This window comes from Schistocerca nitens, chromosome 1, assembly GCF_023898315.1.
Source record: "Schistocerca nitens isolate TAMUIC-IGC-003100 chromosome 1, iqSchNite1.1, whole genome shotgun sequence".
In the NCBI taxonomy this organism is placed as follows: domain Eukaryota; kingdom Metazoa; phylum Arthropoda; class Insecta; order Orthoptera; family Acrididae; genus Schistocerca; species Schistocerca nitens.
Window position 1 is genome coordinate 389,359,597 of NC_064614.1, and position 25,758 is coordinate 389,385,354.

The 25,758-nt window shown below is 43.2% G+C and overlaps 1 protein-coding gene and 1 non-coding gene across 2 annotated transcripts in view; one reads left to right on the plus strand and one right to left on the minus strand.

Annotated features, from left to right (window-relative positions):
* The window catches only part of LOC126249312 (uncharacterized), a 448,424-nt gene that overhangs the window by 129,637 nt on the left and 293,029 nt on the right, over positions 1-25,758 (plus strand). The window lies entirely within an intron of this gene.
* On the minus strand, positions 49-123 carry Trnat-ugu (transfer RNA threonine (anticodon UGU)). Its single transcript has one exon. It is a non-coding gene; the product is annotated as a tRNA-Thr (tRNA).

Here is a 25,758-nt window from a genome sequence, read left to right on the forward strand (position 1 = left end):
CTGCAAGCAGGCGTTGATACACTTCATTGGGGACATGTTGAAAATGTGTGCCCCGACCGGGACTCGAACCCGGGATCTCCTGCTTACATGGCAGACGCTCTATCCATCTGAGCCACCGCGGGCACAGAGGATAGTGCGTCTGCAGGGACTTATCCCTTGCACGCTCCCCGTGAGATCCACATTCCCAACATGTCCACAACACTACATTCGTAGTGCGCCTAATAGATGTTTGCCCATCATACTCATTACTCGTGGCAGATTAATCTACCAAGTTCCGTACGAGCATTGACAATGGCTTTCACTTTTCCACTGACAAAACCATTTGTATGAATTTCTGGAGGCGCAAATGCTTTCTTCCATCGTCTTTACGTCTTGGGCCTGTTGCTCTACCTTTCCTTGAAACCACGAAATTCCGAGGGCTCATGCTCGATAGAAAACTTTCTTGATTCTCCCACGTGTCTTACCTGGCCACCCGGTCCCTCAATGTCCTACGTGTCCCCAGAGGTACGTCCTGGGGAACGGATCGGACCACCCTCCTCAGTTCATCGTGGCATCTGTTTAGCCACTGGCGCCTTTTTCACTAGCCCAGTTCAGAGTCTGCATGCAGAAGCTGCCAAACTCCCGCTGTCATACCGCCGTGACTTCCTCCTCAGCAGAGATGCATGCCGTTTGTCTGCCATGCCTGACCACCCGTCCTATGCCTCTTTCTTCGATGACTCCTTTCAACGCCAGTATGGGGAGCGTCCCTCTTCTCTGTTAACTCCTGGAGTTCACTTTCGGCTGTTGCTCCAGCAGCTTAACTTCACGCTACCTGCCACTTTCCCGATCGGTGTGAACCCTTTACCACGTTGGCTTCGTGTGGCGGCCGCTGTTGACCTTGGCCTTCATTCGCTTACTAAAGACACTACTCCAGCCTCGCTCTATCGCCGTAAGTTTCACGATCTTCGCACGGTGCTTCGCGATAGTGCCTTTGTGTACACTGATGGCTCTCGAACTGACCGCGGTGTCGGGTGTGCCTTTGTTATTGACATCGACGTTTTTCGGTATCGGCTCTCGAAACGCTGCTCAGTATTTACAGCAGAGCTGTTCGCCCTGTATCAGGCCACGCAGTACATCCGGTGGCACAGACTTTTTAATTGCGTGTTCTGCTCCGACTCTCTCAGTGCCCTTCACAGCCTCTGTGTGCTGTACACCGTCCATCGCTTGATACAACGGCTCCAGGAGAGCTGTCACTTGCTCACTCTTGACGGAGCCACTGTGATGTTTATGTGGGTTCCTGCTCACGTGACGGGAGACGAGGCTGGTGACGCTGCTGCCAAGGTTTCAGTCCTGGTACCTCGGCCCGCTAGTTCTTCCATTGCCTCCGATAATGTCTGTGTCGTCGTCTGTCAGTAGGTGATGTCACTTTGGCATCACCACTGGTTCTCCCTTCACGGGAACGAGCTCCGAGAAATTAAACCTCTCCCAGCAACTTGGACGATCTCCTTTCATCCCTCTCGTCACGAGGAGATCATTTTAGCTAAGTTGTGTATTTGGCACCGTTTTTTAGACGGTTCTCCATTTCGTGACGGAATGCTCCTTTTTTTTTTAACCACTTACGTTCCAATTTATGTTTACCGTCTGAGTTGCCGGCCGTTTTAGCGAAAGATGCATGGGCTGTTGACCGCGTCTTACTTTTTACCTGTCGTATCAATATGGCGAAACACATTTAATCTTTAGTACAGGATCTCTGTTTCTCTATGGCGTATTTTATGGACCTTTCTCCAAGTACTTGTTTTTTCCTTCCGTGATCGTGTAGTCGCTTTTAACTAATTTTTTTGTCTTCGTGTTCTACGGTTCTCATGTGGGCGCGTATGAGCCCCGTGGTTTTTGCGTCCTAATAGAAAACGGAAAACGTCCATCTTCTCCGACGCTTCAAGAAAAATTCACTTTTGTCAGCGAGAATCTTTTAAACAAAAGTCAAGTAATCGATACATATTATAAAAATGGATGCTTGTGTATGTGTATGTTCCACTTCTCCTCCTAAACCAATATACAGATTTCGACCAAACGTGGTACACATTTCCCTTACTATCAGACAACAACTGCCGTGGGGGTAACAACTATCTATCTTATCATAGTGCAGGAGATATGTCATAAACAGTGAGATGCGCGAAAAACTATGGCATCATGCATGCCGTTTTAATGATACATTTATTCTTTACTACTACGACACTCCTGCAGTCGATTCAACACAAGAAAACCCATGACACGTGGCAGCGCTTTTGACAGCTTTCAACTGCGAAGCGCCAACGGCCGTAGGCGGAAACGATAGCCGCCTATAGAGCTACGAAGAGGCGGTGCCGGAGAAATGTTAACAAAATCGCGGTGAACAGACGTGACATAGCTGCACCCAGCATACAAAAACCATCCGGAATCATGTATCTTAGTATGGATATTTTACTTACACATTCGTATATTACGTATATTTCTTTGTACGGCTGTTTCGTAATTTCAAAGGTCTTTTCACTAATGCATGGAAATGAAATTTTTTCCATACTTCAGTACTAACACAATTCATTCTTTTTTTTCGTTTGTAATAGAAATTTGGTAAAATGAATACCCGGGCAGTTGCGGGTTTGTCTGCTATTATGCTTATAAGAGCGTTTGTGCTCAAGTCCTCGTTTCTTTTATTTATTTATAGACTAATTTGTTCCATTCCCTCTTTTACTCTGATCCAAAGACAAAGTAATTCGTGAATTACTATTCCTGCCGAAAGCTTTTCAGAGTCTTGCAGACGGAAGTTGCATTCTGTCTGGTGCGCTGTAGCTCATTCACCTCAGGGAGGAAACGAAATTGGCTGGCTCACCTTTCCCATCAATTCCCCGCAGAAATAGCAAGTTAAAAGTCCGAATTGAGTAACAGTTCAGATTGTATCAGAAACTGACAGGCTGTGCCATGCCCTCGATCTGCCAACTGCCGAACGTGTGCGCTTTTATTAATAGCCAATAAGCTGCCGTATATAAGATGTCATTAAACGGAATGTTACTTCCAAGGTGGCCTTCCCGGCGAGTAGCACAGTATGACAACATAATACCCACGGCCATTCCGTCGGCGTTGACATGCAGGGTTAATTTTAGCACGATGACGCAAATAGGAAGAGATTGTCCGTAACAAGACGGCACAGCAGATCACCTACTAACGACAAGATTCTGTCCTGTCATCGTCAAAGAGAGAGTACACGTGCTTGCTCGAAGAGTGTCAAATAGTAATCACGACTTGTTTCACACAGTGTAAGGACTATATGGCCCGCCGCATGTCCATTACTTCCTGCAAGACCGCCACGAGAAAGAAATCGTGCCACAACCATATCCTCCGGCCTCGAGACTTTAGGGCCAAGTACAGCAGCCTTTCAAGAACTGGCAGAACTGCAGCTTGTAAGACGGCGTCGCGACGACTGTGAACAAGCAGTATGGCTTCGCTGGAGGGCACAATCAACACAGTCGCCAGGAAACAGCTTCGAAATCAGTTTTACGGATCTATCTTCCCACTGTCTCTATTAATATACAGTTAACAACAAAACCTAAACGAAGTACAGGTGTAACTAACTGCTATCCTTCCTTCCCCTGTCATAAACAAGTCAGCTGAATAACATACCTTTCTCTTTATGTAGATGACAGCAGCAGTTATGAATAATGGAACCAGAGAAACCACAATATTTCAATTAGATCTTCATTGTTAACTCTAAGTTGTAGCAGGTGTAATCGTGTAAAGAAAGGAAGGAACGAAAATCAAGATTTAACATCCCGGCAACGATAAGGACATCAGAGACAAAGTACACTACTGGCCATTAAAATTGCTACACCAAGAAGAAATGCAGATGATAAACGGGTATTCATTGGACAAATGTATTATACTAGAACTGACGTGTGATTAGATTTTCACGCAATTTGGCTGCATAGATCCTGAGAAATCAGTACCCAGAACAACCACCTCTGGCCGTAATAACGGCCTTGATAAGCCAGGGCATTGAGTCAGACAGAGCTTCGATGGCGTGCACAGGTACAGCTGCCCATGCAGCTTCAACACGATACCACAGTTCATCAAGAGTAGTGACTGGCGTATTGTGACGAGCCAGTTACTCGGCCACCATTGACCAGACGTTTTCAGTTGGTGAGAGATCTGGAGAATGTGCTGACCAGGGCAGCAGTCGAACATTTTCTGTATCCAGAAAGGCCCGCACAGGACCTGCAACATGCGGTCGTGCATTATCCTGCTGAAATGTAGGGTTTCGCAGGGATCGAATGAAGGGTAGAGCCACGGGTCGTAACACATCTGAAATGTAATGTCCACTGTTCAAAGTGCTGTCAATGCGAACAAGAGGTGACAGACGTGTAACCATCCATAGCATCACGCCGGGTGATACGCCAGTATCGCGATGACGAATACACGCTTCCAATATGAGTCCACCGCGATGTCGCCAAATACGGATGCGACCATCATGATGCTGTAAACAGAACCTGGATTCATCCGAAAAAATGACGTTTTGCCTTTCGTGCGCTTAGGTTCGTTGTTGTATACACCATTGCAGGCGCTCCTGTCGGTGATGCAGCGTCAAGGTAACCGCAGCCATGGTCTCCGATCTGATAGTCCGTGCTCTGGAAACGTCGTCGAACTGTTCGTGCAGATGGTTGTTGTCTTACAAATGTCACCCACTGTTGACTCAGGGATCGAGACGTGGCTGCACGATCCGTTACAGCCATGCAGATAAGATGCCGGTCATCTCGACTGCTAGTGATACGAGGCTATTGGGATCCAGCACGGCGCTCCGTATTACCTCCCTGAGCCCACCGATTCCATATTCTGCTAACAGTCATTGGATCTCGACCAACGAGAGCAGCAATGTCTCGATGCGATAAACCGCAATCGCGATAGGCTACAATCGACCTTTATCAAAGTCGGAAACGTGATGGTACGCATTTCTTCTCCTTACACGAGGCATCACAACAACGTTTCACCAGGCAACTCCGGTCAACTGCTGTTTGTGTATGAGAAATCGGTTGGAAACTTTCCTCATGTCAGCACGTTGTAGGTGTCGCCACCGAGGTCAACCTTGTGTGAATGCTCTGAAAAGCTAAACATTTGTATATCACAGCATCTTCTTCCTGTCGGTTAAATTTCGCGTCTGTAGCACGTCATGTTCGTGGTGTAGCAATTTTAATGGCCAGTAGTGTACAAGCTCGTATTGAGGGAACGATAGGGAAGGAATTCGGCCATGCCCTTTTGATAGGAACTATCAAGGCGTTTGTCTTAAGCGATTGGCCAAGAATTTTGATAGATCTTTATCCTGCAACTGTTTTGGCTGTCATCATTTACCGTGAAGAATTTCAAATGTTGCTGCTTCAGCCATGATTACAATCTTGAAACCATAGAGAACGTAAATATGGATGGCCGGAAAAGGATTTGAACAGTCTAGCTCCCAGCATCACCTCGGTCGGTATACAAACCTGTGTTAAGTTTTCTCTACATTTGAAGCATTTCGATCTCGTTTGTCTTTCTTGTTTCCTGCTTACTCAGTGGCCAAGTGTGACGGACACTCACTCCTCGTAGATTTATTATCGTTTTATTTCGGTGGCTTTATGCCCTTCCAGTTGCAATAACAGCACCTTAACCTAAAATGGGAGGAAATGTTGCTTACGGCTATACAGTGTGAGCCCACCTCAACCAATAAAATTTCATAGGTTGTTCAGGGATATTATCAAAAAAAGTTTTGGTATGAGGGACCCGTGCTCTCCGATTATTCGTTTCAGAGTGCAAATATAATTGTTATTTACTTGGGTAGTTATCTCTATTATCTTTGTTCATCTGAAATACCTCAATAATAGTGAAAAAGCCTGTAATATGCCATGACCCTAACATCTAAGGTTCCCGTTTCTTTTAGACGTCTTCGACCTGATGCAAAGACTGTCTAATGTGACTGCTGTCAGTGCACGAACAGTTGCACCGTTCTTCCATTGCTTTGAGTAAACCCTTCAAAAAAATGGTTCAAATGGCTCTGAGCACTATGGGACTCAACTGCTGAGGTCATAAGTCCCATAGAACTTAGACCTACTTAAACCTAACTAACCTAAGGACAACACACACATCCATGCCCGAGGCAGGATTCGAACCTGCGACCGTAGCGGTCGCGCGGTTCCAGACTGTAGCGCCAGAACCGCTCGGCCACCAGCGGCCGGCAGTAAACCCTTGCACATATGTATATACGCCAATGCTGCATCAGTAATTCTATTCATACTGCCGTGTATAAGTGTTAACGTACATTTAAAACTGTCGGTAAAACAAATTCGAGACAGAACCGAGCTGTACTGAATTCAAGCTTACAGGTGAAGAGTAACGTGGGCGTTATTGTTGCCAACAGCAAACGCCTCGAGTGATCTGAACACATAATTGTTCCCAAAAAAGGGTTTACAACATTTGGTAGACAGTTTGTCCTGAAGAACAATCTCACAAGAGCACACACACGTTCGACGTTTTCCTCGGTTCTTGAACCTCCTTGAGCGCGGTTCATCTTCAGTGTGTTCTCAGCCTTCCAGAAATGGTTTGTACCAACGAAAAACTTGTTTTCTTGATAAGGAATATTTCCCGTAGCCCTGTTTCAACTTTTCGAAGGTCACACTCGCGGAGTCCATAAGTTTAACACAAAACTTGACGGCATAGCGTTGCTCTAAATTCCTCTGTTACATTTTCGTAACATACGGCAAAAACATAACTCCACTGACGGTGCTCTCAAAGATCACCTGTTGGATGTAGCAAGCTGAAACTTGGACTGAGCATCTGAAAGGGATGAACAGGCCATTGTACGCAAGTAAAACAACACAGCGTTGCCAGATTGCTCGCAGTGTTGTCAGTCTCAGTACTTTTCTCACACACATCGTACAGATAGAAAGATAAATGGGGGTAAAAAATTTTAAAAAATGTTTACTCTAAATGTGACGGTAATGAACCCGCGCTCACCCTCAGAGGATGGTCCATACTCCATATCCTGCCGAATACTGGAGGACTTCACGGGATAGGACACTGGGGACATTAGTTTTCTGGAAATATGTTGACGACACGTTTTCTGTCTGGCCACACGGACGTGTTTGTCTCCGACTTTTGGACCACTTCATCTGGTTTAACCCCAGCCTCATGTTCCATGGTGGTTAAAAGTGCTGGGAAGTGTCCTCTGTCGGGTGTCATGTTTTAAAAAACAGTATGGTACTCTAGGGCTCCGTGTTCATCGAAAGCCGACAAATACGGACCGATATCTGCATGCTAGGAGTTGTCACCCACCGTACAAACGCAGTGGTGTCCTTAGAACTCTAACACGCAAAACACACGCTGCATCCGATGCGTTTAACGTAACACAGAAATTTGCACACCTGTCCTTTGAGTGAGAATGGATACTCTGACAAGCAGATTCGTCGGGCTAGGGAGTTCGGATGGAATAATCGGAAAGGTACGGAAATCGGTAGATGTGATGCACCAGTTAAGGTCGTTTGGAGCATTATGGGCAGGGCCCTCCACCCACCTCGGGACTTTTGACGATCCAACGATCGGAAAGAATTTGGGACAATATTCCTCAGGAGGAAATCCAACAACTCTCTCAATCAGTGCCAAACCTAATAACTGTTCGCATAAGGATTAGACGTGGACCAACACGTTACTATTTGCTCAATTTGTGACGCTCTTTCTCTTGAATTAGTCATCAAATTTTTCTAAAATTGTGTTTCTTTCTGTACACTACGATAGCATCCACCGATTTTCGTCCTATTCGTATAATTCCTTGTGTTGGGGCTTTTTTGTGTTATAGGTATTAAGGAAGTGCTCAATCCACCTGCTACGATTAGTGAACTATTCGCCCCCGTCGTGGCTGATTTGGGACATTTTGGCATGTACTAAATTTCTTGTCGATGTGTAAACGCTTACACAGGCCGATATATTCACGCAGGGCAGGTGCGTCGATGTTCGACGCCGCACGAGGCTACAACAAACTGAAAAATAGGCGAACGCAGAGCTCTCTTTAAACAAAGGACAGGGGGAATATCGGACGAGACCCCGATAGTTGCCGGTACGTCCGGTTTTTGGTATGTTCTAAGCAGTCAATTGAAATTACGTTGGCAAACAATTTGATTAACAGAGGCAAGGATTTTCCTCTCAGTACGATGTGGAACCCTGTATTGTCCTGTACGAAAGCACAACGTTCTTTGGTGCGGCCGGCGCGTGTGTTAGTGTACGGTCTTTGATTGCGATATATCGTTGGCGCCGGGCAGCAGTACAGGCCAGTCTTGGGTCAGCACCGTCGGTGCACGATGCATGCGCCTTTTTACGGAACGTGAACCTCTATAGGACGACGGCTTCCAGACTTGAAATCAGTTTTCAGCAGGACTCAGCAGCAGCGTCAGATCTTCCGAAGGTGGCAGATGGATGTGTCGCCGTAATATTGAGTCATGTATCACCCAGGTACCCATGGATAACGAACAATGCGAATAATCCACATCCGAATAATCCGGAGCTTATGCCAGTTACATTCTTACAGTTATGTAAACTGAGGTGTTCATCTACATCTACATCTACATGGATACTCTGCAAATCACATTCAAGTGCCTGGCAGAGGGTTCATTGAACCACCTTCACAATTGTCTATTATTCCAATCTCGTATAGTGCGCGAAAAGAATGAACACATATATCTTTCCGTACGAGCTCTAATTTCCTTTATTTTATTGTGGTGATCGTTCCGCCCTATGTAGGATGGTGTCAACAAAATATTTTCGCATTCGGAGGAGAAAGTTGGTAATTGGAATTCCGTGAGAAGATTCCGTCGCAACGAAAAACGCCTTTTTTTAAATGATTTTCGGCCCAAATCCTGTATCATTTCTGTGACACTGCCTCCCATATTTCGCGATAATACAAAACGTGCTGCCTTTCTTTGAACTTTTTCGATGTACTCCGTCAGTCCTATCTGGTAAGGATCTCACACCGCGCAGCAGTATTCTAAAAGAGGACGGACAAGCGTAGTGTAGGCAGTCTCCTCAATAGGCCTGTTACATTTTCTAAGTGTCCTGCCAATAAAACGCAGCCTTTGGTTAGCCCTCCCCACAACATTTTCTATGTGTTCCTTCCAATTTAAGTTGTTCGTAATTGTAATACCTAGGTATTTAGTTGAATTCACGGCTTTTAGATTAGACTGATTTATCGTGTAACCGAAGTTTAACGAGTTCCTTTTAGCATTCATGTGGATGACCTCACACTTTTCGTTATTTAGGGTCAGCTGCCACTTTTCGCACCATTCAAATATTTTTTCTAAATGGTTTTGTAGATTGTTTTGATCTTCCGATAACTTTATTAGTCGATAAACGACAGCGTCATCTGCAAACAACCGAAGACGGCTGCTCAGATTGGCTCCCAAATCGTTTATATAGATAAGGAACAGCAAAGGGCCTATAACACTATCTTGGGGAACGCCAGAAATCACTTCTGTTTCACTCGATGACTTTCCGTCAATTACTACAAACTCTCTGACAGGAAATCGCAAATCCAGTCACTTAACTGAGACGATATTCCATAAGCACGCAATTTCACTACGAGCCGCTTGTATGATACAGTGTCAAAAGCCTTCCGGAAATCCAGGAATACGGAATCGATCTGAAATCCCTTGTCAATAGCACTCAGCACTTCATGTGAATAAAGAGCTTTGTGTGGTTCACAGGAACGATGTTTTCTAAACCCATGTCGACTGTGTGGCAATAGACCGTTTCCTTCTTCTTCTCTCCATGAGCACGCAACAAACATTGGGTAGTGATTAACACATCGCCTACCGACAGCTATCGTTCCTCGGTTCCCTGAACGAACAGCGGCGACGGCAGACCGAGACCGGCTCTTCTCACGCTGTGATACATTTTGAGGCAGTTGCGGTGGGCTGGGCCCGCGTGGCTTCGCACTTGTGGCCCCTCTAATCGGCTGCGGCTGCGGCCGGTTTATTGTCGCGAAGCCGTAGAGCGGCGCGGCGAAGCAAGGCGAGGCGCCGCAATTGCTGTCCTTGCCTGCGGTTAAGCGGATCACGCGCCCAGATTGCCGCGCAGGCGGCCACACCGCGCCGCGACCGCCAATTACGACGGCCGCGCGTGCGCAGTTCTGCCCTTGCTACTCTGGCTAGTACATCCGTTGCAACATCCCACGGAATTAGCACTGCGTCTGGGAAAGTGCGAACGGCAGCGTAACATCAGTCTAAAGCCGTCGGCACACGGACCGTGCTGTCGAACGTTAACGTTGAGCGTGCCAAGTTCAACGCGCTGCTGAACGCTCAGGAACGATGCGACTTGTGAATATGGTACGTAGGCCCCCAATGTAGTATATGCGATCGCAATCCACTCCAGCGGCAGGTGAGGGATGTTTCTAGTTCGTAAATCACACTGTTTACTCAACGGGCGGGCGTAAAATTCCCACGTTACCTCTATTAAAACGCAATGAAAGTACCAGGTCCAATCAATAAGGACACACACTTATAAAAGTTTCATTACAAACAGTGCGGTACAAATTTGGAATCCTTCTCCGCATAAGATAAACATTATTGCATCATTTCCACATTTTAGTACAACCCCAAGGTCAGTCTTACTTAATCACTGTTCCTACCCAGTAGCAGAATCTTTGCAACATGTGAATTACGAAGCGTAAAAGAAAAAGGAGCAAAATATCGTTATACAAGTAGCGCAAGCTGTCTTGTAGATTAAGCCAATCGAACAAAGTCACCCCTCAGAAAAAGGTGAACTTATGTTTACATAACATCAAATATTATAGTATATACTTATATTAAACTAATAATAAAGTATCAGAACCTAATAAAAACGCGAATGTTAGGAAATAAAATTTAGTAGTGTCAAGACGCGAACCACCGCCCCAACCAACAAACAGTACAAGACAATGACGCTATTTTTTTTTTAATCTCCTTTTGTTCGCTTTTGCTCGTTGCGTCAGCTCGGTGCGGACGTCAAAAGACATCCGTTTAATTCGTTGATGATCGATTAACTCAGTTTTTTTTTTTTTTTTTTTTTTTAATTACAGAGGGCACGTAACCCTCTGAGCGAACAAACTGAGCTACCGTGCCGGCAACTCTCGTTACGCTAAACCAACAACAGACCCATAGTAAGCAATCATGGTATGTTACCCCTTGCAGAAAACCTTATCGTAGATATGTTACTAATTAAAATTTAACTATAACAAATTTAACCAAAAATAATTTTGGGTGGATCTTAAGTGTGTCGCTACCTTCAAATAGACTACTCTCATAATACACAAGTTACAATAATTCTTTTGCCCCGAATGTGATGTTTCCCATTATTTTATTGGAACGAACCACACAGTCAACAACGGTTTTTCCAGTGATTCTCAATTTTCTGGTACTCAGAAACGGCATATATACATGTAAGCTTGAAATGAATGCCAATATGGCGCCTCACAACTGTGTACCGAAGCGAGACGGAAAGACTCCCGAACGTGCTATTCCACGCTATGACGTCAGAAACTCGGCACGTTGAACGCTCAACGTTCGGATGCACGGTCCGTGTGCCGACGGCTTAAGGATGAAGATAGCCGTGTCCTGTATTGCGGACTCGCTGCTTGTTTACTGGCAGTGTCCTTGTTAGACATGTCACAAGGTTCTCGGCTTTAAAATAAGTGGCTGGCGTTGTAGCGATAGACATAGTTGAGCCCAAACGATATCGACAATCTAACTTTACTCGAGAATACTGACAGAGCATAGGTAGATTTCAGTATAAACAAGGCAGACGCGGTAGATAACATTCCTTCACAATTTCTAAAATCATTGTACCAAGTGGCAAGCAAACGATTATTCAAATTATTGTATACAATCTATGAAACTGGATATATACAGTGTGGTTCATTGATCGTGACCGGGCCAAATATCTCACGAAATAAGCGTCAAACGAAAAAAGTCAAAGAGCGAAACTTGTCTAGCTTGAAAGGGGAAACCAGATGGCGTTATGGTTGGCCCGCTAGATGGCGCTGCCATAGGTCAATCGGATATCAACTGCGGTTTTTTTTAAAATAAGAACCCCCATTTTTATTACATATTCGTGTAGTACGTAAAGAAATATGAATGTTTTAGTTGGATCACTTTTTTCGCTTTGTGGAAGATGGCGATGTAATAGTCACAAACATATGACTCACAATATTAGACGAACAGTTGGTAACAGGTAGATTTTTTAAATTAAAATACAGAACGTAGGTACGTTTGAAAATTTCATTTCGGTTGTTCCAATGTGACACATGTACCTTTGTGAACTTATCATTTCTGAGAACCCATGTTGTTACAGCGTGATTACCTGTAAATACAACATTAATGAAATAAATACTCAAAATGATGTCCGTCAACCTCAACGCATTTGGCAATACGTGTAACGACATTCCTCTCAACAGCGAGTAGTTCGCCTTCCGTAATGTTCGCACATGCATTGACAATGCTCTGACGCATGTTGTCAGGCGTTGTCGGTGGATGACGATAGCAAATATCCTTCAACTTTCCCCACAGAAAGAAATCCGGGGACGTCAGACCCGGTGAACGTGCGGGCCATGGTATGGTGCTTCGACGACCAATCCATCTGTCATGAAATATGCTGTTCAGTACCGCTTCAACCGCACGCGAGCTGTGTGCCGGACATTCATCATGCTGCAAGTATATCGCCATTCTGTCATGCAGTAAAACATCTTGTAATAACATCGGTAGAACATTACGTAGGAAATCAGCATATCAGCATACATTGCACCATTTAGATTGCCATCGATAAAATAGGGGCCAATTATCCTTCCTCCCATAATGCCGCACCATGCATTAACCCGCCAAGGTCGCTGATGTTCCATTTGTCACAGCCATCGTGGATTTTCCGTTGCCCAATAGTGCATATTATGCCGGTTTACGTTACCGCTGCGCTGTTGGTGAATGACGCTTCGTCGCTAAATAGAACGCCTGCAAAAAATCTGTCATCGTCCCGTAACAAGGGCAGATAAATGCTATCTTAACAGTTAGCGCATTCAAGTTGCGAACAAGAATTAATATACATAAAAATGCATGTACGTATGTGTGTGTGTGTGTGTGTGTGTGTGTGTGTGTGTGTGTGTGTGTGTATGATTGTATGCTCCATATCTCCTCCTAAACCACTTGACCGATTTTAACCAAATTGGGTACACTTAAACCTCAGTCAGGCAAAAGAAGCTGCGTGGGTAGGAACCAGCCACCTTTTAAATAGGTGGGGTTGTAACACGTGAATTCCCAGACTTTATTTATCCAGTATTTGAGAATGAGAGTACTTGGCGAATTGCAACAAACTTTACACATAACTTCAAACTTTTACGAAATCTTTTCTCCTTGGCAACCCTTACAAAATGATGAAAGGAAAAAGTTCACCGTTTACTACTTTTCCGCTGTTCATACAGTAAAAGAACCGCATAGTACATGACGTTATATTACTTCTTTATCACTAACTGCATTCGCGATACACTTTGCAGTCAGTATGCACATACAGCATTGAATGTAACTGCAAAATTATATCATTGTAGGACACGTAATTCGGGAGGTATGACGTCATAAATAATGAGATGGGTGAAAAACTTCCTTGCTACTAATTCTACTCGCAATAAACTTCGCATAGAGTATCCACGCATGTCGCTGCATTTACCTACAAAAGTATATCATTGTACGGCACATAGTTCAGGACATATGGCTTCATAAACAATGAGACGTGTGAAAAACTGCAGCATCGTGCGTGACGTTTAAACTTCTTGCTTCGTTTCTACTAATTCCTATGGTTATACTTTTACAAACAATATGTACATATGACGCTGAATGTACCTACAAAATTATACAGAGGGGTCCAAAAAAATGTATCCACTGTTTAAAAGTCCATAACTTGCAAACTAATTGACAGAGTTGTGTCATTTTTGGTGCAAGTGTAGCTTAAAGACCAACTTAAAGATATCACTGTAGGTGTTCGAAATGGTTACCATTAACATCCACACACAAACGATGCCGCCGAACTGCAGCACGAACTACTGACTGCAACGTGTTCAGTTGGATATTTGCACATGAATGTACGATGGATTCTCGAAGTCCATGCAATGTGCGTGGCTTTTGTCAATAAACGACGTCCTTTAGTGTTCCCCACAGGTAAAAGTCCAGGGGAGTTAGGTCTGCAGAACATGCTGGATACTCCGCAGCACCTCTACGGCCTATCCATCTTCCTGTAGTAGGCTGGGGCACCATCTTGTTGAAAGTAAACTCTTCCGTCTCCGTACAAGTCTCGGATGGCAGGTAAAATGGATGTCGGAAGCTTCTGGAGGTACACCTCACTGGTAACTGTGCCGTCAAAGAAGAATGGCCCAATCAAGCCCCGGTAAGAAAACCCACACCACACATTTTCTCCTGGAAAATTCACGGCTTTGTCTACATGGACGTACGGATTTTGGGCGGCCCAGTAGATGCAATTGTGGAGATTCACTGTAGCACTGAGTTTGACCTGTGCCTCGTCAGACTACACAGTCATCTCTGCAAACTCTTTATCGTTGCGCACCATGTTAGTAAACCACTCGCAGTACTCCATTCTACGATCTGGATCGTCCTCGTTCATTGCGAGCAACAATCGTGGGATGTAACACTTCTACTTTGCTGTCTTCAAAATTCGCCTAACACTTGCGCGACTCACTCCAGTTTCACGGGCACACTGTCTCACAGACTTCTGTGGCGAGCGAGTGAATTGTAGAAACACACGATGGGAATTAGCTGGACTTGTTACTGTTACAGGTCGTCCAGATGGTTTTTTGTGTACATCTTTAACACAGCCTTCGGCTTCAAATTTGTCTCGAATGCGACGAATCGTTGAACATGTCGGTGGCTCTGTTTGATACTCATTTCGCCATTTCCGTTGAACCTCATTAATGTTTTCGTATTTAAAAAACCATTTCAAAAATGACTTCCTTTCATCGAATGTAAGCCTTGCGCCAGCCATGTTTACTCGAGTAACTAGGTGCAACTAAGAACAAAACACTGACTATCTGGCGATTGCCATCTGACAAAACAAAACAACGCAATACAACGCTTGTGTGGCGATTGCCGGAACTACAAACTATTACACTACTAAAACTGAGACAACTCCGTCAATTATTTTGCCAGTTATGGACTTTTAAACAGTGGATACATTTTTTTGGACCCCTCTGTATAATTGTACTACACTTACTTAAGGAAATATGACATCAAAAACACTAAGCACATGGCCAAACGCTACGTGGCACGGGAATGGATGCACAACTACAAATAAATACCTGGGGAACATCGGGCTTCTCTGCCAGTAATATATAAAAGATTGGAAAAGAAATTCGAGGTTCTGTTACATAAATATCGGTTAGGCTCGGGAAAAAGATGAAGGCAGCAAACAGCAGACGTTGCGAAACATAATGGAGAAAACATGAAAGAAAAATCAAGCCACCTTCATAGGATTTCGCGACTAAGAAAAAGCTTTCGACAACTAAAACAGAACGTGATGTTTGAAATTCAAAGAAAAATACGTATAAGCTAAAGCGAAAGATGAGTAACATATACAAGAACAAAGAAGGAACAAGAAGAATAGAACACCATGCGAGTTGTGCTCGGATGAAAAAGCGTTTATGGCAAGGATGTAGTCTTTCTGCCCCGCTATTCCAACCGTACATCGGAGAAACAATGGCGGGAACAAAATAAAGGTTAAGAAGCGGGATCAGAATTCAGAGTGAAACTGTATCAAAATAAAATTCGCAGTTGACATTGCTATCCTCAGTAAGTGTGAGGAATAGTGAAATGAACAGTCCAGTGGGCGCAGAATATGGATTGAGAGTAATCGAAAGAAAGAAAGAAAGAATACATTAATATGGTGTAGTAGTAATGAGGTTAGAGGTAAAACTTACATCAAAATTGGAGGCCAAGCAGTAGACGAAGTGAAGTAATTCTCTTACCTTAGAAGCAAATTAACACATGACGTACCAAGCAAGGAGGATATAAGAAGCAGACTGGCACTGGCAAAGTGGGTATTTCTCGCAAAAGGAAGTGTACTGGTATCAAACGTAGACCTTGACTTGAGGAAGAAGTTTATGAGCACAGCAATGAGTGATAGTGATTCACTTACTGTGGAAAAACCGGATAATAGGACAACAAAAGTGTTTGAGCTTTCGTGTTAGGTTCCTGAAAACCAAGTGTATTGACAAGATAAGAAACGAGGTTTTTCACAGTATTGGCGACGAAAAGAATGTGTGGAAAACACTGGTTACAAAAAGGGACTGAATGACAGAACTTGTGTTAAGACGTCAACGATTAACTTCCATAGCATCAGAGGCAGCCGTAGCGAACACAAACTGTAGGCGAAGACAGAGATCGAAACATATACAACAAATAATGAGGACGTTGATTGCAAATGCTATATTAAGATGAAGAGGTTGATCCGGGAGAGGATAACTTCCTGAAGAGGAAGTTAACTCAAAACAGAAATTTAAAAAAAAGTCCTGACAGCGATTTGATATTAGAAGTCATCTCTGATATTTTATCACGCACGTTTTTCCAGTCAAATTGCGGACAAATCTACTTGGGTGTTTCGTCTCTAAATCGATTTGCAGATAGGGCCCAAGCACATGGATGCAGGACTGCTATGCTTATTGGAAGTTGATGGCTGTAAAATCAACATACAGCAATTGTCAACTTGTTGTGTGAGTGTTTTATTAATTATTATTATTGTTATTATTATTATTGCTTTCTGGATGAAGGTTGGCCAATAGAAAATGACGTTAATGATGTGTTTTCAACAGAAATCATGGAACATTTGCGCAGTTACGTAGTCGACAAGTAGCATGTTTTAACCAGCCACATTCAATTACTGAAGTGCTCCCGAATTTCTTATCCATTTAATAAGTTTGCTGTTGAAACCAGACTGGTACCATCACAACGTGAATTCTAAAGACTTCGCACACCACATAAGCAACTACCAGCAGAAAAAATATCATAATGTATGTAGACAGTCTAAATAACAATCAACATTTGATAAACACAGTCGTCTTAGCAAAGCACAATTTTATGGCTCTTTAACTACGCCGACTTAGTGTAGGAGAATGAAGAGAATCGTATTCCGCCCCACACAATGAAACAGAAATATTAATACATTCAGTACATCTAGGAAATATCTTGTTCCAGTCGTGTATTAGAAACTAATGTCTTTGCGTGGCGACGTAAACAGTCCGTTCTCATAGTTCACGTTGCTGAGGTCTCAGTATCCCTATTCTGCTGAAGGACTTTGACGATAGTTACTTGAAGTTTTACTTCTCGCTTCGTTGATGTAGAATTCTTCGTAGCAGGTAATATCCAGAAGGGCTTTGCTATCCAATGGTGCTCAGACTACAATAAAAATACGAAAAATAATAAAATCTCATTTATATCGCCCATTTTAAGTGATAAAAGCTTTTCATATATCACATGCTTGATTAAGAGATGGTCTACAGCCTATGCACGGTGTCAATATACAGCATAGAACGAGAACAATTAATTCCGTCTGACCGTACTGTAGATTGGTGGTGGTGGTGGTTAGTGTTTAACGTCCCGTCGACAACGAGGTCATTAGAGACTGAGCGCAAGCTCGGGTTAGGGATGGATTGGGAAGGAAATCGGCCGTGCCCTTTCAAGGGAACCATCCCGGCATTTGCCTGAAACGATTTAGGGAAATCACGGAAAACCTAAATCAGGATGGCCGGAGACGGGATTGAACCGTCGTCCTCCCGAATGCGAGTCCAGTGCGTACTGTAGAGGCAAGGAGTAAAAAATGACATTAGTCCAAGTATCTTCACTTGTTCCTAATCAAGGTAAGCCTGATTATTGCAAATATCTCTAGAGAAATACTACTTTTGCAGCTGAAGACCGCTTTAGTTACGTCTTCGACCAATATGCGTTGAATGAAAGCTATCAGGAACAGAAAACAGCTTCCTGGCGACGTTACACCGATGGTATCAAGTCTAGACAAAGAGTTGGTGTTGCGACAGAACCACCATGTCGAATCCAAATTTGACTAAAATACACCATAATATGTTCAGTACACCGCCGACTATGCGTACGTCAGTGGTGCGTAGTACTAAAATGAAATGTTCCCGAGACATGTCGAGTAAAAATGAACAAATACAGGCAAGCGCAAGAAATGTGACTTACTGTAAGAACACTAAATAAATTCAAACATTGCCTGATCACCGAAGGCTATCGGCCTAAGGGAACTGGCAATGTGGTTTACTTGCTGGACTAGCATTTGGGAGTGGCAGTCACCTCTAGCCGTCCTGAGTTTGGCCTTTCGTGATTTTTCTAAATCACTTCAACCGCATATAAGGATGTTTCTTCACACAATGCCATTGTCGATCTTTTAGTGTTTAGTCTCTAAGCAACTCGCTGCCTAGTTCGTAAATGACAACTACAAACAACATCTGATACTATGTGCAGAACGACAGTGACAAGTATTAAATAACCATTTTAAACAAGCAAATAAAATTACTTTAGAATTTTCGGTAATGAATTGTCATGGCTTTCCCAACAACGTGCTAAGATTAGTATTCCTTTGTTGCCTATGCATTTTCATCTCTACCATATTTTTATCACAGCGAATTTTAAATACTCTGTCTCCCTTAATATTTCTCCAACTACTACACCGTTGATTCTGCTCGTGCTTTGTTTTAGAAGCAAGGGCGGTTCACAGTTTTCTGTTCTTTTATGACGGATCCATAAACAAAGAGTGATGACTAAGCTGAAAAACAATTTCTTATTACCAGATCTTTGCTGTATCTTAAGTATTAGTTATTAGCACTTAACAGTTTTATAGTGCATGCCGTAGTGGCGGAAAGAACGTTGTGCATATTTTGTTGCCATACCCGCGGAGACGCCACAGAGAGTGCGCTCCGCCGCTTCTGACAGGTAACTAACTGCATTTTGTCGTGTTTCAGGTGAGTGGCTGCCTGATCGCGGCCGCGGCTGCCCTGAGTAGGAAACCTGAAATTAGTTTAGCGCCGCGCTGCTGACGCACCGCGCTGCCGGCGGGTCGCCTACGCAACAGCGGTCTGTAGTCCCCGAATTTCTAAGTGTCTGTCTACTTGTAAACTCCCAAGTAACAACGCCGAGACAGAATAATCTACTGCAGCTGAAATCATTTCCTTACACTCTTTAGACGTCATATAATATGCAACAGAAGAGACTTCTGGACGAAATGTTTTACTTCCACAGAATCTAGAGTGGCTACATATTTTTATTTCTGTTATCTTTGTCGGTATGTAATTCTTACTGCTGCAGGAAACATAGCTACGCAACCCATTATTCGTAACTGGCAGGAACTTAGTTCAGTCGCTATCCAGCTGTCATGGTTGAGGCTTTTCGTGGTTCCTCCTATCGGTCTGAATAGTTCCTCCGACGTAACCACTTCCTCATCTTCGTTCTGCTTAATGACTGGCATGCGATACGATATCTCCCTCTTATACTCGTACGCTCTTTATTTTTTCCTGGCGACTCCTCTCCTCTTCAACAACTCACCTTCCTCTTTCTTCGACTGACTGGTGAATCCCCCCCCCCGAGGTCATTGTTCCCCACTGGATTTCTTATAGTGGCGCTATTGTAACGGAAACAGGACACATAACCCCTCTCTCTCCCCCTTCCCCCCACGACTTTCCGTCTGAGAAATTCCTCAAATTTTGTCTCGCTCGTAGTGAAAACGAAACTGATGGAGATCGGACAGATCAGCAGAAGTCAGTCGTTTATTAATCATTAAATTCTACATTTAACTCCCGCTTTGAATTAATTGTTTTGTTCACCATTGATGATAAGTATTCGAGCGTGCCCACTGGTCCTACATTGATACTATGCTGCGCCTATGAAAAAAAAATGAATGTCATATTATCACCATCATCTGATTCCCATACTATCACAAGTAATGTAACACACAGGTATTTTGAACCTAACTCTACCAGCTGCACCTTGTCATACACCTTGAGGATATGGGTAGCAACGAAAACTTTACGGTCACATACCTGTAAATTTTGCAACCCTTGTTTATTCAAGTACGAGCAGCCCTTAGCGGCTCGCCATCTTATTTACAACTATTCATGACGTCGCCTTTCCGGCTTAGATTTTTGAAAATGTGACTTGTAAGTACTGCATCTCTTTCCAGTCAGTACAAACTTTAATTTTATTAATGTATTATATACCTAATATGTTTTAGAACAGTTAGTTTAATTCTGAAGACGACGCTCATAGTAGCGTCGAAACCTGGTCAATTATGACTTAATATTTGTGACCGAGGGCTTATTTGTTCTAATATAACAATATGATGAGCGTTATTTAGGTTGCAGTGTGAGTAAAGTAAAAATTAAAATAATTCGATCCCACGACCTTCAATTTACCGTTCAGTGCGCTTTCCGTTCCGCCAACCGCTGCTGGAAATCTCGCTTATGTAATTGGCTCATGCCTCGCCCGACCCGCGCCCGAAATGTTATATATATATATATATATATATATATATATATATATATATATTATATATATATATATATATATATATATATATATATATATATATATATATATATATATATATACGCGTGGTCATCTGGAGTTCCCACTTCTGTCACTTTCATTTCTGGCCAAGTCCCGTACCTTATATTTGGACGAAATAGGCGATGACGAGTAGATGAGATCCTCTTGTGAGTCGTATCCGCCTCAGACAGTGATTCTCACTGGAATAAATTACCTCCCATCGACTGCGTTTGTGAAGTACCCGAGGTGTATGGAATGTTACTTTCTCCTTCGAACCTGTACTGCGATTACCGTTAAGCCACCTTGTGAATTCCAGGTGCGCAGTTCAGCGACGTTGGAAAATGTTACTGACGCCCACCGTTTCCCTGTCTGAAGCCCAACTTTTTGTCTGAATCGTTGTTCATGCTTCTTTCTGTTTTCACTTCTTCTCGTCCTGTCGAGGAATACTTCAAGAGGTAGAGCACAATAGTCGACACCCGGACATTTGCTTGAGTGGTTTAGTGGCCGTTCTCCTGCCCTCTTGCATAGATTCCAGAATCAGTCCACCGAAAGAGTTACGGTGCCTTGTAGAAAGGCACACTGTTCATGAAACTATATTTTTAGCATTACCTGTAGTTCCCTGCTGACCTTTCTGCCAGTCCCTGATCACTATCATTTCGTGCAAAAGTACCTTAGTTTAAAGCTGTCGCTTACGTAGCGCGAGATTAGATTGTCACATTTGGAAACCAAGTAAGATCGCAGTTACCGGAGGAGAATTGTAGGTGGCTCTGTGATTTCTTGCTGTCTTCTCAAGCGTATTTTTTTGTTTGCATCCTTAGGATGCAACATAATCAACAATCATTTTCGGTAGGAGTAGCGCTTAAATACTCGTCCGGCTGTCCTGCTGCAGGTTTTCCAGAGTTTCTCTAGATTACTTCTTTCAAATGCTCAGACATTCTTTAGATTGCGATTCATTCTTTCAATTATTCCGTCTCTAAAGGTATTGCTGTCGACTAAACATATAACTGTGAGTGACTCAATTACCTACATGGAATTCAACCCTGCGGACGACATTTTCATCGCGAATGGCATTTGGAAGACCATTCTGAAGGATGCAAATAGCTACGAGTATTTAGTTCACATAATACGTAGTTTATACCTTGTAAAATAGTTTGTGGTCTGTTAACAGAAATACATAGTGTGAAAAAAGAAAAAATGCCTACATTACTAAGAAACTACTTGTGTTGCACAACTGCTGTATCTTCACGCCGTGACAAGAACTGTCTTAAGTTGTCACCTCAACGGCAGCAGGCGTCCGGACTGAAGACGTGTTCGTGCGCTACGCTGGAAGGAAAAAGCGGTGGTCCTCATGGAAAACGGCATGCATAATTATTTTTAGCTTTGTAAAGGACGAATGCAGATGCGTGTCTGCCCTGTGGGTGTCTCTCTGTAAGGGACAACGTCTAATTGAACATACTTGACGGAAGTAAATCAGTTTGAAGTCGATGATTGGTTTGCATTTTACATAGTTTTACAAGGAATGATCCAAATGGAGATGATGTATCGTTACCTTTTTGCGTGCTTAACTGATTTACCCAGTCAGTTATACAAAGGCCTACAATTTAATGAGGATTCTGAACCACGCTACAATTTTGCATTTTTCACGTCATGGAATCAGTGCCAGAAATGGAAAAAAGCGATAAATGACACCAAAAAAATCAAAGGAGTGATAAATGGCAGAAAAAATGCTAGGATCGACCAGAGACCGAACCTCGGATGTTCGGATTTGTTGTCTGACGTTTACCTCCTTTTTTTATGAAAACAAACTTCTAATTGCAGGGTAGCAAATACATTATGTTACACTTATAGTCTTACATGAGTCATAACGCGTCTACTCCTGCTTGGAGCCGGCCGGCGTGGCCGCGCGGTTCTAGGCGCTACAATCTGGAGCCGTGAGACCGCTACGGTCGCAGGTTCTAATCCTTCCTTGGGCATGGATGTGTGTGATGTCCCTAGGTTAGTTACGTTTAAGTAGTTCTAAGTTCTAGGGGACTGATGACCTCAGAAGTTGAGTCCCATTGTGCTCAGAGCCATTTGAACCTGCTTGGATATGTGATCGACAAGCATTTGAGAGCAACTGCACAATCTTTTTATTTTTTAACAGTTGCTTGTGAAGTGTAACAACAATTGTTTATTTAATGTTTTCAACATTGTTAAAATGGAAATGGAAATGTTTCGCAAGAAACAAGTAAATAAAGATAGAAACATGTGTAAGCAAATTGCAAAGAAATCGCAAACGATAGTTGAAACACATGAGATTACCTCTGCCAATTAGTCACATAATTTCGTTAGATCAATACAAGACGTATGCTTCATATTCTTCGAGATTTTAAGTGACAAATGTCGCCGAAATGCCTTCTGTAGCAATATCTTCGTCGGTGGCTTAGTGTTTGCACAACTATTTGTGTGACGAATATGTCAAGTCAAATAAAGCCCACGTGGCTTTTCTGGCTCTTACTGGTCAAACGTGGACAATAAGGAGATAAAACAAAAAAAAAAAAGTAAATGAAGCATCTCTGGTCGCAGAGTGGGCAGTAAAAGCTGTAAGCGGCGCTCCTGGGACACGTGACGCATTGCCACAAGGAACAACCGTTTCTCTCAAACATTCAAGGCTACGACAGGAATAAAACTACATTTAAAAAATGCTGGAAAAATTCCTTACGATCAACACTGTAACCGTTTTTAAGGTGATGATGCTGCTCTACACTTAGCCACCTTGTTTAGCCTACATGAAAATCATATATATTCCGCAAACCATTCTATGGTGTGTGGCGAAGGGTGTTTTGTGTACCACTGCCATTTCCACTCTATAATGTTCTAGTCGCGAATAGCTGGCGGGAAGAACGGTTACCGGTAAGCCTCAGTGTGGATTCGAATCTCTAATTTTGTTTCCATGGTCCTTTCGTGAGATATACGTAGCAGGAAGCAGTATATTTATTGAAACTTCCAGCCAACTTAAAACTGTGTGACAGACTGGGACGCGAATTCGGGATTTTCGCCTTTCGTGGGCAAGTCCTCTACCTACTAAGCTACCCAAGCACGACCCACGACCCGTCCTCACAGCTGTGCTTCCGCCTGTACCTCGTCTCCTACCTTCCAAACTCCATAAAAGTTCTCCTGCAAAACATTGTTGACTCTACTAGGAATGTACGCTCTCGGAAATTTGAGAATAAACCCCACCGTGATGCAGAGCACCTCTCTTGCAGCATCTGATCATCTCTGTGACGCTTTAGCGCTTACTAAATGGACCTGTAACGAAAGGTGCTGCTCTTCTTTGGAACTTCTCTACTTCTATCAGTTCTATCTGGAGCAGATCTTCGACTGAGGGGCAATATTCAGGTATTGGTCGAACTAGTGTTTTGTAAGCTACTTCCTTTATCGATGGACTACATTTCCTGAGCATTCTTATTATGAATCTCAGTATGGCATCTGTCTTACAGGCAATTAATTTTATGTGGTCACTCCATTTCAAACTGCACCGTACGCATACTCCTAGATATTTTATGGAAGCAAATGCTTCCAGTGTTTGTTTAGCAATTGTGTAATCATATAACAAAGAGCGTTCAGTAAGTAATGCAACACATTTTTGTTCTCCGTCAGTTTCGGGTGAAAAAAATGGGGAATTTGTTGTTGTTCGTCATGTGGTTTTCCCGTTTGAGCTCCATGTAGTTTCACGAAGTTCCGATAAGTGTCGGTGCTATACGTAGCTTTCAAAATGGCGTCTGTTGCGGAAGTGCGTTGCAAGCAGAGAGCTGTCCTTCAGTGTCTTTTGGAGGAAAACCAGAGCATTGCAGATATTCGTACAAACGTAGTGGTATCGTGTCAGGTCCAGTGGCGTTCCCTCTGTTGAGCGATTTGAGTTGCTTTTCTGTCCCATGGTCACTTTTTTATGTTTTACTAAAAGCACTTTCTTAAAACCGGATAACAAACGATAAACAAACTGGGTGGGTTACAAACTGTGAGGAAAAGGAATTGTAATAACCACTATCGAAGCTACGTTGGTAGGGCAGAAAAAAAAAGGAAATCAAAGAAGAAAATACTGGATGAAGTGTAAAGAGGAAGATACCAGGCGACGAAGGAGTTAGCCTGGAACAGGATCAGATGGAGACAGCAATTATGTGTGTGTGAGTCTGCTTCATTTCGTTGACTTTTACTGCAAAACATAAGAAACTCATGATTTTTTAGTTGGGTATCAATTCTTACTAACTTCACAGAAAGAATTGATACCCAACTAAAAAATCGCGTGTTTCTTATGTATTGCAGTAAAAGTCAACGAAATGAAGCAGACTCACACACACTGACAACATCAAAAGAAATGGCTTAATACACACAAAAAACGCACTTGAAAAGGGTATTATTTCTCGAAACGCGTCGTGCGAGAAGTAAAATAAAGAAAAATCGTGACTGGTAACAGAAGATTTATTTATTTATAAACAAATCTATTGTTTCTACAGTCGCAGTCTTTGAAAAACCATTTATAATGGATCAAATCAGAATTTCACAGAGTTTCGCACTCAGGTCGCAACGTAATCGTGACTTATTTAGTATCATGATCGAAAAATGGTCTTTCATACAAATAAATCAATCGTAATATTCTAGCAATTCTGCAGCCTCATTACAAATGAGTAACAATTTTTTGTCCTGCATTGCCAATTAAATCTTTAAATTCCTTCTGCGTGGCATTGCAATATGCACTGCCCATCGCTTATGCGACCCGACAAGTCTCATCTCTGTCTTGTGTCATTCCCATTCATTTTAAAGAATTCGATAAGTCGCTAGAGTGCCTCCTTTTGTGCGAACAGCCACTGGACCTGTGAACGACCTTCATACCACGAACAAGCCGGCCTGAGTGCCCGAGCGGTTCTAGGGGCTTGAGTCTGGAACCGCGCGACCGCTACGGTCGCAGGTTCGAATCCTGCCTCGGGCATGGATGTGTGTGATGACCTTAGGTTAGTTAGGTTTAAGTAGTTCTAAGTTCTAGGGGACTGATGACCTTAGAAGTTAAGTCCCATAGTGCTCAGAGCCATTTCTGAGCCATACCACGAACAAATATCGAAGATTAAAGAATACCGACACGACGAGTCTGCCGAACTCTGAGAGTTGTGGTGACCGAAAGTGC